Below are 12,991 nucleotides of genomic sequence, written 5' to 3' on the forward strand. Positions count from 1 at the left end.
ATGATCAGCTAGAATCCCCTCTGTACTGCACAGTTAGGTGTTCAGGCCAACACAGAAAAATGTTGAATTGATTTTTTTAATTTACTTTTAAGTAACAATTTATTTTAGTTAATTGTGGACCAGACCAATCTTTTTACTCAGCAACACATCGCAATGAACCCCAATTCATCTTATGCCCATCTGTTTGAATGGAGACCTTTCACAGTGGAGGAATTCAAATTATTTTTAGGCCTCACAATTAACATAGAATTTACCAAAAAAAGTGAAACGTGTGCTTACTGGTCCACCCACTCCATTCATCACATGCCAATTTATTCAGCTGTTATGTCAAGGTCACACTATGAAATGATCATGTGGTTCCTCCATTTCAGTGATAATATACAGTTCCCTCTGTGAAATCAGCCTGGATATGATAAACTTTACAAAATGTGTCCGCTAATTATTTTTTTTTCAAGAGATTTGCTCAATTGTATATCCCTGACAAGCAGATCTGTGTTGGGGAGTCCCTTGTCCATTTCACTGGGAGGCTGGGAATTAAGCAGTACATCCCCAGTAAAAAGGCCAGATATGGAGTGAAGCTTTACAAGAGCTGTAAAAGAGCCACAGGATACTTGTATGCCTTTTGCATGTACAAAGGCAAAGATAGCCAGCTCCAGACCCTGACTAGCCAAAGTCAGAAAAGTGAAAAAAATGTCTGCAACTTAGCATTTCCACTATTTAATAGGGGTATCAAATCTACCTGGATAAATTCTACACAAGTCTGCCCCTTTTCTGCCACCTGTACCTCCAAAAAACTTTGGCCTGCAGTACAGCATGAATAAATAGTAAAGGATTCCCACAAAGGCTGGTGACCAAAAGTATACTAAGGGGGGAATCAGTGAGTTTTAGGAATTAAGAAGTGTTGGCCATGAAGTGGAGGGATAAGCCACTATGACACCTCAGTGAAAGTCCATGGACAACACAGTCCTGTTCAAAAGCTTGTGTGCATTCATGATTATACTGTTATTGGTTCATAAGAGGTGGATTTCAACAATCAAATGCTGCAGCCCTATTTAACGACAAGAAGGTCCCTCTACTGCTACAAAATAGTTTAACTTACCTTTTTCATTTGATAATTTATAATTTGTTAGGAGCCAAGACATTTATAGTTCAATAAGGAGCCAAGAAACAGGTGCCCATAGAGTAGTATGCTCAAACATTTAATGGTAATCAAATAGTATAAAACACAAGGTAGTACATGTAAAATCCACAGATATGCAGAGTATGCAGCACTAACCCTAACAAAGATGGCCGCTGGGCTTCCTCGTAGCTTCGGCGGCACTGACGTCATGCTCTGGTTCCTCCTGAGGCCTTTCGTGCAATGGCACATCATCAGAGGGAGAACCGACAGTGGCGTGACCGATGTCTTGTCTATATATTTAACAACAAGAAGGTCCCTCTACTGCTACAAAAAAGTTTAACTTACCTTTTTCATTTGATAATTTATAATTTGTATGAAACATATCACAAGTCCATGGAAAGTCCCACCTCCTTCCAAAAATGTATAGAAGATATTGTCATTGCCCTTATCTACCAGCAAGGCTCTCCACCAGAAAACATGTGCTCTGATGGTGTGAGAAGACTTCATGAGCAACATTTATCAGAAAATATTCCACCCCCAGAAACAGGCTGAAGATGCAAAATAAAATGTTTTGTATGCAGCAGAAGGGGATTTAGGCAAGACACCAGTTTTAATTGTCCCCAATGTCCCATCCAACAGAGACTGCTTCCAACATTACCACATTTCACAAAGTTATTAGTGAAGGTGTAGCGCCCATATTTCTACAGCCTGTCATTTACCAGTTTCTAATACCTGTGTTATCATTTGCCTGCAGCCTCGACTGAGCATGCCTCTGCTTTCCACCTTAACTGACCCAGGCCTATTTATCAATGCCTCTGCCTGCTATTTTGATTGTTTATCAACCGTGTTTCCGAACTGATCTTGGCCTGTTAATTGACCATGTTTTTGCCTGCTGATTGGACGGATCTTTTGCATGACCTTATCTAGTCGATGAAGTCACTGGGTAATTCCACCCCCTTGTTTACTTTAGTAGCAGGGGAACCCCAGATGTCATTTTGCACCAGGAAAAGGTTTTGGTACTTTTATTTCTAGGGTAAATTAATTTTTTGTACTATGTATGCCTTACTCATGCACATAGGGAGGATGATATCTGGGGGCACCCTTACTGTTGAGTGGTTCTTCCAGATTCTAATAAGCCCCCCACCTGTTGACCCCCACAACCACCATGCCAGGGATGCTGAGGGGAAGAGGCCCTTGTCCTTATCAATATGGAGATCCAATGTTTTTGCAGTACCTCCTCATGTGGAATGTAGCCTGGTATGGTTCAGAGAGGGAGCACACACTCATCCCTCCTTTGCCTGGCCTGACAGGCTGCACGTTTGGATAAGGGTATGGTAAAGATTTTTGGGGGATCTCATGCCTTTTTTCTTAATTTGTTGGCAGTGGGCTGCTCTTAAAATTTACACCAGATCTGAAGTGCTTGTATGACTTGTGAGGGAACCTCCATGCTGTTTTTTGTCCAGGCTGCTTTTTCACATTCTGCTGTGAGCTGGTTGACAGCAGTGATGAGTCGCTGGTTGTTGGGACAACGGTGAGTGTCAGCTCTTTAACAACCAGCTGGTCAGTCCAAAGAACATAGCATATTTTTATACTAAAACACCACACCATTTAAAGAAATAGCACGTGTGGCATTCTAGTTGCATTTTTTAATGAATTAGTAAAGCTCATGGAAAATACCACATGTGCTATTTTACTGCTATTTTTGGTGTGGTATTTTAGTGTTAGTGAATTAAGCTCTAAATGTCTAAACCATCAAACAGTTTAACCACTTGCATTTTGGAAAGTTCTGCCCCTTCATGACCAGGCCATTTTTTGTTGTTTAGCACTGCACTAATTTAACTGGTAATTGCACGATCATGCAATGCTGTGATCAAATTTAATTGATATAATGTTCTTCACATAAATAGAGATTTCTTTTGGTGGTATTTGATCACCACTGGATTTTTTTTAATTTTTATTATATAAACAAAAAAATACTGATAATTTTGAAAAATAACAGTATTTTTTACTTTTTGCTATAAAACATATATCCAATAAAAAAATAAACGTTCTTCATAAATTCAAGCCAAAATGTATTCTGCTACATTTCTTTGTTAAAAAAAGATCCCAATAAGTCTATATTGATTGGTTTGTGTGAAAGGTATAGAATCTACAAACTTTGGTATATACAGTATACTGAATTATTTTTTTTTTTTAATACTTGTAATGGCAGTGATCAGTGACTGATAGTGGACAATGTGACACTAACTGACACTGACTGGGAGGTACACTAACTCAGCGTTTTTCAACCACTGTGCCGCGGCACACTAGTGTGCCGTGAGATATTGTCTGGTGTGCCGTGGGAAAAATTCCAATTTCATCTGTAACATGTGGCTTCGGCTCACAAATAGACCAATCATTAGAATCTAATGATTCAGTGGTCGGCAAGCCGCGGCTCGCGAGCCACATGCGGCTCTTTACCCAGTCTAATGCGGCTCTTCTGTGTGCCGGGCGCCTGCTCCCCTCCCTCCTCTCGGTCGGCCGCTCCCCTGCCTCCTCTCGGTTGGCAGCCCCAAAAGTCCGCGCGGACCTTTTAATCCGGCTTGCGGATGTGGCTGTCAGGATGTGTGTAGGCGGGGCAGCGTGCCGAACGTGAGGGGAGGGGAGCTAGGCTCCTCTCACAGTCCGCCCTGAAGACCCGAACGGCGCGGGAAGACAGCGAGAGGAACGCAAAAGGTAAGTGAATTGACACGGGGGACTTGGCTTACTAGAAGGGGGGGGGGGGAATAGTACTGTGGGGGATGAAATACTATATGAGGGATGAATTACTTTATGAGGGATGAAATACTATATGGGGGGATGAAATACTATATGGGGGATGAATTACTATATCAGGGATGAATTACTATATGAGGGATGAAATACTATATGGGGGGATGAAATACTATATGGGGGGATGAAATACTATATGGGGGGATGAATTACTATATGAGGGATGAAATACTATATGGGGGGATGAAATACTATATGAGGGATGAAATACTATATGGGGGATGAATTACTATATGAGGGATGAATTACTGTATGAGGGATGAAATACTATATGGGGGGATGAAATAATTATAAAATAATTTCTTTGTGTTTGATTACTATTCAAGAGAATTACTTTATATATAGTCAATATAGGCACAGAGGTAATTTTTTTTAACATTTTCTAATGGTGGTGTGCCTCGTGATTTTTTTCATGAAAAAAGTGTGCCTTTGCACAAAAAAGGTTGAAAAACACTGCACTAACTGACACTGACAGAACCAGTGACACTAATGCAGTGATCAGTGATAATCCTATACACTGTCTCTGCACTAATGACACTGGCTGGAAAGAGGGTTAACATATAGGGTGATCAGATTGTTAACTGTGCCTAACAATGTGTAATGTGTGCTGCCTTTTACAAAATAACTTTTTCTTCCTCCTCCCTGCTTTGCAGGGAGAATAAACAAAACAGGTTGTTCCCTGTTTACAGAGCCCTGTATTTGTCCAATCACAGTAGTAGTTGGCTGGTGGCAAAGGAAAGGTGCAGATGTGCACACTCTGAACCTGGAAGCCACTGCCGATGTACAGATTGTGCCTGTACAAGCCCCCTGCCCAAATACAGGTGGGTGGGTGGCAAGTGGTTAATCTTGAAATTATTCACAAAATTCCCAAACCAGCTGGTTGAAAGAAAAAAATGAACAGTTTCCCCCATTCAAGCATTCATTGTGGATGAGGGAATCACTCCCACTGAACTGTTGTCTCTGCTAGCAGGGAGCCTTTCCACTGATCCTTAAGGAAAAACCTGACAGGCTGATTTTATACAAGGCAATCTATAGATATTCTTGTCTACAATCAGCTAGTCCATACATAGATCAAAATTTGGCCGGCCCCTGCTGAACCTGCCAAATTTTGATCCATGTATGGCCAGCCCAAGGGATAAACACTCATCAGATTATTGTGACCACTTATATTTACGTTGGCCAAAACTTGCTTTTTAGCTTGATTCCACTCTGTCTTTACCCCTTTCTCCTCTTTCAATGTGCATGCTCCTCTGTCTTAAAATAGTAGCTCAGCAAACAAATAATGAAGAAGAGGCTTGCATAGCATTAAAATAAAAAAAAAAACGGTGATGCAAATATAACTCATATTCCATAAGTGTTATACAGTGTTAGCAAAAGGATTATTAAACTACCTCTGTACATCATGTGTGGGTTTACTGATATTTCCGGATAGATGTGATAGTGTCACAGACTGCCTCCACGCAATATGTTTTGTGAAAAAAGACTTCCTCAGGAGTAGTATCTGTTCTGTCTTCTGTCATCTGAGCAACCTTATATGCAAAAAGCCTCCTCCTTCCTTTGACAATTAACCCTTCAGTCTCCCAACATTATTTAATACCTTCATTGGAAGAAATATTATAATCATTTGAAATATATCTTCTTTTCACAATTATTGCAATTTTCATTATATTGTGCATATAATGCTTTGAGGATACTAAACCCCTAAAATAAAAAAAATATATAAATGTAATAGCTGTACCCAAATCTAAATAATTTCACAGTGATGTGTATATTGCATTCAAATGGATTTTCTTTATAAGGAAGTTTAAGAGTATGATTAATAATCAATTGAATATTAAACCTTGTTGGATGTAGCATTATCTGAAAGAAAAATGTAATTCTAGGTTATTAAAGAAAAATGTGAAAAATGTATGGTAATACTTTATGAATAAAGGTTAAGTTCCCCTTTTGAAAAAAAAAGATTAAATGTACATGATTTTGCAGGTTAAAAATGTGCATTTATTATTTTTTACACTGCAGCCTGCAAATCATTGCACCCACAATCAGTGGATCATGGGTGCAATGTCAGGCTCCTGCAGACATTCAGTACAGCTGTCTGCCCATACCTCCCATAAAAAAAATACAGGCACATTTTATTTACCAGCAAAATCACTGGGCACTTTATTTCCAAGGACAGGCACACTTTATTTGTTCTTGTGGATATATATTTATGGTTATAGGAGATTAGGGTTGTTACAGTTTCGGTGTATAATTTGTGATAATTATTTGATTGTTTGTATACTTTTAACACCTAGTTAGTATTTATTTTGTTTGAGAACAATTGGAGCACTCAGCTGTACACTTGCAGCTTTTAATCATTATCATTGATAATAAGCACGGCAGTTTAGTGTAACACATTTAGGCTAGAAAAAAAGGGAAGTGTGGAGATAAATTAATTTGTAAAAAAAAAAAATCACAGTGATATATTACAACATCACCTTCTCTGCTATTGTTATATAGGGCTGAAACTGGCCATCTAGAGAGCTTTTTGTTTGTAATGTGCACTGAAATGTACTGCATGTGGCCATGGACTTTATTAGACTTTATTATAAAATTATTATATTTTATTATATTTTCTCACACTAGGGTCTGGTATTATGCTTTCTACAGACACCAAATCATGATGGTAGTGACACCAAAAGCCCAAGATATCCAGAGCAAAAAACATTACATTTGATATTGAGAAAATATCCTATACAGAGCTCTACAAAGTTCCAGGGGTCTGAGTTCAAAACTAAAGAAACCATGACTAGCATGGAGATTAGCGTAGTGTAGTTTAGTGTTGATCCTTCCCTAAAAGAGTCTACCTTGTCGTGGTGGGCAGGCTTGCAATCTCTTGGCTAAAAATGTCAAAACTGAAGAAAGAATAATTTCTCTCTAGACAGTTTCATTTTTGGCCCTTTGATAAAACTAAAAGACTCTAAGATTTTACAGGGACAAAAAATATGTATATTTATGTATATAGATATAGATAAAATGAGTTATCTGTATATTTTAAAGCTAGCTTGCATGTTTTCAGTATTTTTAACTTTATACCTTTCGTGTTGGGAAGATTTCTTTGCATGTTGTTAGTATTTTTAACTTTATATCCTTGGTGTTGAGAAGATTTCTCTAATCTACAGGAGAGCTTGCCTGAGTATAAATCTTGGTGAGTGAATAAAGGAACATTGCCTTTTACTACTTAATCTACTAAGAACCAATGTGTGTGCATCCATCTGCACTGGAGGTTCAGTTAATTGTATTGAGGGATTTTGAATTATAATGTAAATGTGCTGTCTCCTTTTAAACTGCTTCACAAACTGTTGTTGCTTTACAAATCCAATCCAGGCAGCATAGTGGCTAAACGGTTAGCACATCTGCCTGGCAGTACTAGGGTCGTCGGTTCGAATCCCAGCCACGGCACCACCTGCCTGGAGTTTGCATGTTCTCCCTGTGCCTGTGTGGGTTTCTTCCGGGTACTCTGGTTTCCTCCCACACTCCAAAGACATGCTGGTAGGTTAATTGGCTCCTGTCTAAATTGACCCTAATAAGTGTATGTATGAATGTGAGTTAGGGACCTTAGATTGTACGCCCCTTGAGAGTTAGGGACTGATGTAAATGTATAATATATATGTGTAAAGCGCTGCATAAATGGATGGCGCTATATAAGTACCTGAAATAAAAAAATAATATTATTAATATTATTGTCAAGCTTGGTAAAACAATCTGGAAGGGAAGAAGGCTGACCGATGACAAGGGTTATGTTGGAATGATGTTATCCAGTGTGTGAAGGGGGCAACTTGATTGGCCAGGCCACGAGTCTGGAGATTTCTCTGTTGACCCACAGCTAATGATGAGGTCTCCAGGTAGGGTACTTGCCTTCATCTTTTGGGTCCTCATGCTGTTCCGGCTAGAGGGGGGTTGGGGATCAGCTTCCCGCTACTTGAAGGAGGGACCTTCAGGAGGAATGCAAACTTAACCCGCTCAAATCTCAGTATCAGGATAGTGAAACCTGGAGTTTGCAGCTGGATGTTGGTTAGCACCTGAAACCCTCCCGGAGCTGGACGCAACCAGCTGGACCAGAATGAGAAGCGCTGAATTCATCTTCTCTCATATTTAGTTAGAGTGTGAACTTTTGTAAAGCTGGATGATTGTTATAAAGCCTTTGTCCTGTTCCTTTCAATTCTTGGTTGGGGACCTGTCTCCGATCTCTACGTAAACTTATCTCTCTATAGGTTTGGGATTAAGATTGTAAGCTCCTTGAGGTTTAGAGACTGATGGGAATGTACAAATTATATATGTGTGTGTGTGTTTGTGTGTAAAGTACTGCCTAAATTGATGGAGCTTTATAAGTACCTGTAATAACAAACAAAAATAAGACTGGAAAGGACAGTGCCTTTTAGTAGGTAGGCTAGTAAGAGAAAAATTGTGTGTGCATCCATTTACATTAGAGGATCAGTAGGTAAAAATATGTGTGGAAGATCGTTGGCAATACTCCTAGTGTCTCTTTAAATCTAATCAGGCAATAGACACATCTTGGGGGCTCTCCCATCTTGTACACTTCACCTGCGTTATTCCAGGCTAATGTGGATGGATTTATATAGAAAGGTGCTCAACAATGATCAAAGAAGGGGAAAATGTGTAGGGAAATTACAGATGATCATTGCTGAACACCCACCATATTGTAACAGTATCAGCCATTTATAATCTCCTCTCCATTTTGTGTAAGAAAAGGGTTGCTCTTCTGTAGATCTTGGTACAGAAGTCTGGAGAGGAAGAAGGCAGGTTATAGGATAGGGTTTATAACACACAGGTATCCAACACTAAAGAAACCATGACTAGCATGGAAAAGATTAGCGTAGTGTAGTTTAGTGTAGATCCTGTCCTAAAAGAGTCTACCTTGTCGTAGTGGGCAGGCTTGCAATCTTTTGGCTAAAAATGTCCAAACTGAAGAAAGAATAATTTCTCTTTAAACAGTTTCATTTTTGTCCCTTTGATAAAACTAAAAGACTCTAAGATTTCACAGGGACAAAAAATATGTATATTTATGTTTATAGATATAGATAAAAGGAGTTATATGTATATTTTAAAGCTAACTTGCATGTTTTTAGTATTTTTAACTTTATACCTTTCGTGCTGGGAAGATTTCTTTGCATGTTGTTAGTATTTTTAACTTTATATCCTTGGTGTTGAGAAGATTTCTCTAATCTACAGGAGAGCTTGCCTGAGTATAGATCTTGGTGAGTGAATAAAGGAACATTGCCTTTTACTACTTAGTCTACTAAGAACCAATGTGTGTGCATCCATCTGCACTGGAGGTTCAGATAATTGTATTGAGGGATTTTGAATTGTATTGTAAATGTGCTGTCTCCTTTTAAAGTGCTTCACAAACTGTTGTTGCTTTACAAATCCATAATATTATTAATAATACTGTCAAGCTTGGTAAAACAATCTGGAAGGGAAGAAGGCTGACTGATGACAAGGGTTATGTTGGAATGATGTTATCCAGTGTGTGAAGGGGGAAACTTGATTGGCCAGGCCACGAGTCTGGAGATTTCTCTGTTGACCAACAGCTATTGATGAGGTCTCCAGGTAGGGTACTTGCCTTCATCTTTTGGGTCCTCATGCTGTTCCGGCTAGAGGGGGGTTGGGGATTAGCTTCCCGCTACTTGAAGGAGGGACCTTCAGGAGGAATGCGAACTTAACCCGCTCAAATCTCAGTATCAGGATAGTGAAAGAAACCTGGAGTTTGCAGCTGGATGTTGGTTAGCACCTGAAACCCTCCCGGAGCTGGACGCAACCAGCTGGACCAGAATGAGAAGCGCTGAATTCATCTTCTCTCATATTTAGTTAGAGTGTGAACTTTTGTAAAGCTGGATGATTGTTATAAAGCCTTTGTCCTGTTCCTTTCAATTCTTGGTTGGGGACCTGTCTCCGATCTCTACGTAAACTTATCTCTCTATAGGTTTGGGATTAAATTGTACGCTCCTTGAGGGTTAGAGACTGATGGGAATGTACAATTTATATATGTGTGTGTGTGTGTGGTTTTTGTGTATAAAGCACTGCCTAAATTGATGAAGCTTTATAAGTACCTGTAATAACAAACAAAAATAAGACAGGAAAGGACAATGCCTTTTAGTAGGTAGGCTAGTAAGAGAAAAGTTGTGTGTGCATCCATTTACATTAGAGGATTAGTAGGTAAACATATGTGTGGAAGATCGTTGGCAATACTCCTAGTGTCTCTTTAAATCTAATCAGGTAATAGACACATCTTGGGGGCTCTCCCATCTTGTACACTTCACCTGCGTTATTCCAGGCTAATGTGGATGGACTTATATAGAAAGGTGCTCAACAATGATCAAAGAAGGGGAAAATGTGTATTGAAATTACAGATGACCATTGTAACAGTATCAGCCATTTATACTCTCTTCTCCATTTTGTGTAAGAAAAGGGTTGCTCTTCTGTAGATCTTGGTACAGAAGTCTGGAGAGGAAGAAGGCAGGTTATAGGGTAGGGTCTATTACACACAGGTATCCAACACTAAAGAAACAATGACTATCATCGAGTAGGTTAGCACAGTGTAGTTTAGTGTTGGTCCTGTCCTTAAAGAGTCTACCTTGGTGGGCAGGCTTGTCATCTTTTGGTTTAAAATGTCAAAACTGGGGAAAGAATCTATTGTCTCAGGGCAGTTTCATTTTTGACCATGGGATTCAACTAAAAGACTCCTAGATTTCATATAGGCAGACCAGAAAAAAATACTTATATGTCTATATTTATAGAAAAAAGATACAGACAGTAATCTGTGCAAAACATTTTATATTTAAATGTTTTTTATTGAAATATTTCGAAACATACAACATACGACATAACAGAGAACAGAAAACAAGGGTATACAAGGTTCACCATAAGTATATACATTATGGATTGAAAGTGCGGAGTGGAGGTACCCCGCCAACTGGCCGGGGTAGATATTGAAGTCTCGTCTTGGTTACATGAGAGGTATGCTCTAATTATGTGAACCTTGTTGAGAGTTTGGTAGATATTTATATAGGGAAATTGGAGGGGGCAAAAGGGGGGGAAAAAGGGGGGGAAGTGAGGCACCTAAATAATCGAAATCGTGTAGCTTGGATATTATAAGATCATTTTATTATGCAGTTGGGGTTCTGTAGCCAGCGAGTCCAGTGAGTCTCAAATTTGTGATACGAGGAATTATGGAGGGCTGTTCTTCTCTCCATCTCGCATAGAAAGTTAAGGTCAGTTAGTAAGCGGTGTAAAGAGGGAGTGGTGATAGATCGCCACAACCTGGTGATATTGAGCTTTGCAGCTGACAAGATGTGTATGGTAATAATGCGTGAAGACAGTGGAATTTTGCCTATGCCGATGTGTAGGAGTGCTAGAGCAGGGTTTGGAGTAACCGCCGTCTTAACGATGGAGGAGATTATCTGGAAAACTTGTTTCCAGTAGGAGGTGAGGGATTTACACGCCCACATTAAATGGAGAAGTGAGCCTATTTCACCACAATGTCTCCAGCAATTTTGGGAATGCTGAGGGTAGAATAAGGACAGCTTAACGGGAGTTAAGTACCATTGGTGAATTATTTTCAAGTATGCTTCCCAATGTGAGCTGCACTTTGAAGCCTTGAAAGTGATGGTGAAAGTTTTCTCCCACGTGCTGGGAGAAATGGGCTGGGAGATTACTTTTTCCCAGTTCGCAAAGGATGATGTGTATGTGGTAAATTGTGCTTCAACTAGAGCTGTGTAAAAAGTTGATATACCTTTTTTTGGATAAGTTGTCCTTTGGAAGAATTGTTGTGCTGTTGCTGGGATTTTTACGTTGAGTGGTACATGTACCTTGTACAGGATATGGGCTATACATATATATGTGAAATGTTCAGTAGCCGGGATTTGGTATTTCCCTCGAATAGTCTGAAAGGAATCTAATGTATTTTTAGTGTATAAGTCTTGTATATTCAGTATTCCATGGTTTATCCATAGAGTTAGGTTTAAATGGGGGGAAAGGAAATGTAGGGATGAGAGCGGAGTGGGAATTTGAAGGTTATCTTTGCGTAAGTGACTATGGGCAATGAAGTCATACCAAGCTATTAAGAAAGCTTGTTTGCAAGGGTGGTTGTGTAAATTTGTAGGGTGTGCTCCACGGGGTACAAATAATAAATCTGACAAGGTGTGCGGTAGTAACAGGGAAGTTTCCATCAGAGTCCAGGTTTTACTTATTGTGGGCTGCCTCCAAAAGAAGAGCTGATCAAGTAGAGCGGCATGGTAGTATGATTTCACATGTGGGATACCCGCTCCCCCTCTGGAGGGAGGACGGATTAGAAGGTTTGTGGCACATCTGGGCTTTTTCGAGTTCCAAAGGAATTTGTTCAATATTGCCTGGAGTTTCGTGAAGAAAGTGTGAGGGGCTGGGATAGGGAGAGTGCGAAAAATGTAGAGTATCTTGGGTAGTATAGACATTTTAACTGTCGCCATTCTACCTAATGTCGAGAGGGTAGTGGTGCGTAATCCTTTAATCTCTTGTGGAACAGATTCAAGTAGTGGTATAAAATTAGCATTATAGAGTTGGATTGTCCTTGCAGTAAGTTTAATTCCCAAATATGGGATGCTAAGTTTTTCCCAAGTAAAAGGGAAGTGTTTAGAGAGTAGGCTTTGGGTGTTCTCAGGCGTGTGTAAGTTCAGTATAGATGATTTGGGTTCATTGAGCTTGTAGTAACATATGGATGCGTAATTTTGAATATGCATTCGTATCGACTTGAGGGATTCGTATGGGTTAGTGACCATTAGGATAATGTCATCAGCAAGTAGGCTGATCTTGTGTTCGGAATTTAGGAATTTGATTCCCGTGAAATTAGGATCATTTCTAAGGTTGGTTGCTAGTGGTTCAATGAGTAGGGCAAAAATTATAGGGGATAGTGGGCATCCTTGCCTAGTTCCGTTGGATATGTAGAAGGGTTGAGATAGTGTGCCATTGGTTAGAACTCTGGCTGAAGGTTTAGAGTAAAGGGACAGAATAGCTGATAACATCCAA

This window comes from Staurois parvus, unplaced genomic scaffold (genome assembly GCF_062004578.1).
Source record: "Staurois parvus isolate SC_StPar_1 unplaced genomic scaffold, SC_StPar_1.0 ptg000007l, whole genome shotgun sequence".
NCBI lineage: Eukaryota > Metazoa > Chordata > Amphibia > Anura > Ranidae > Staurois > Staurois parvus.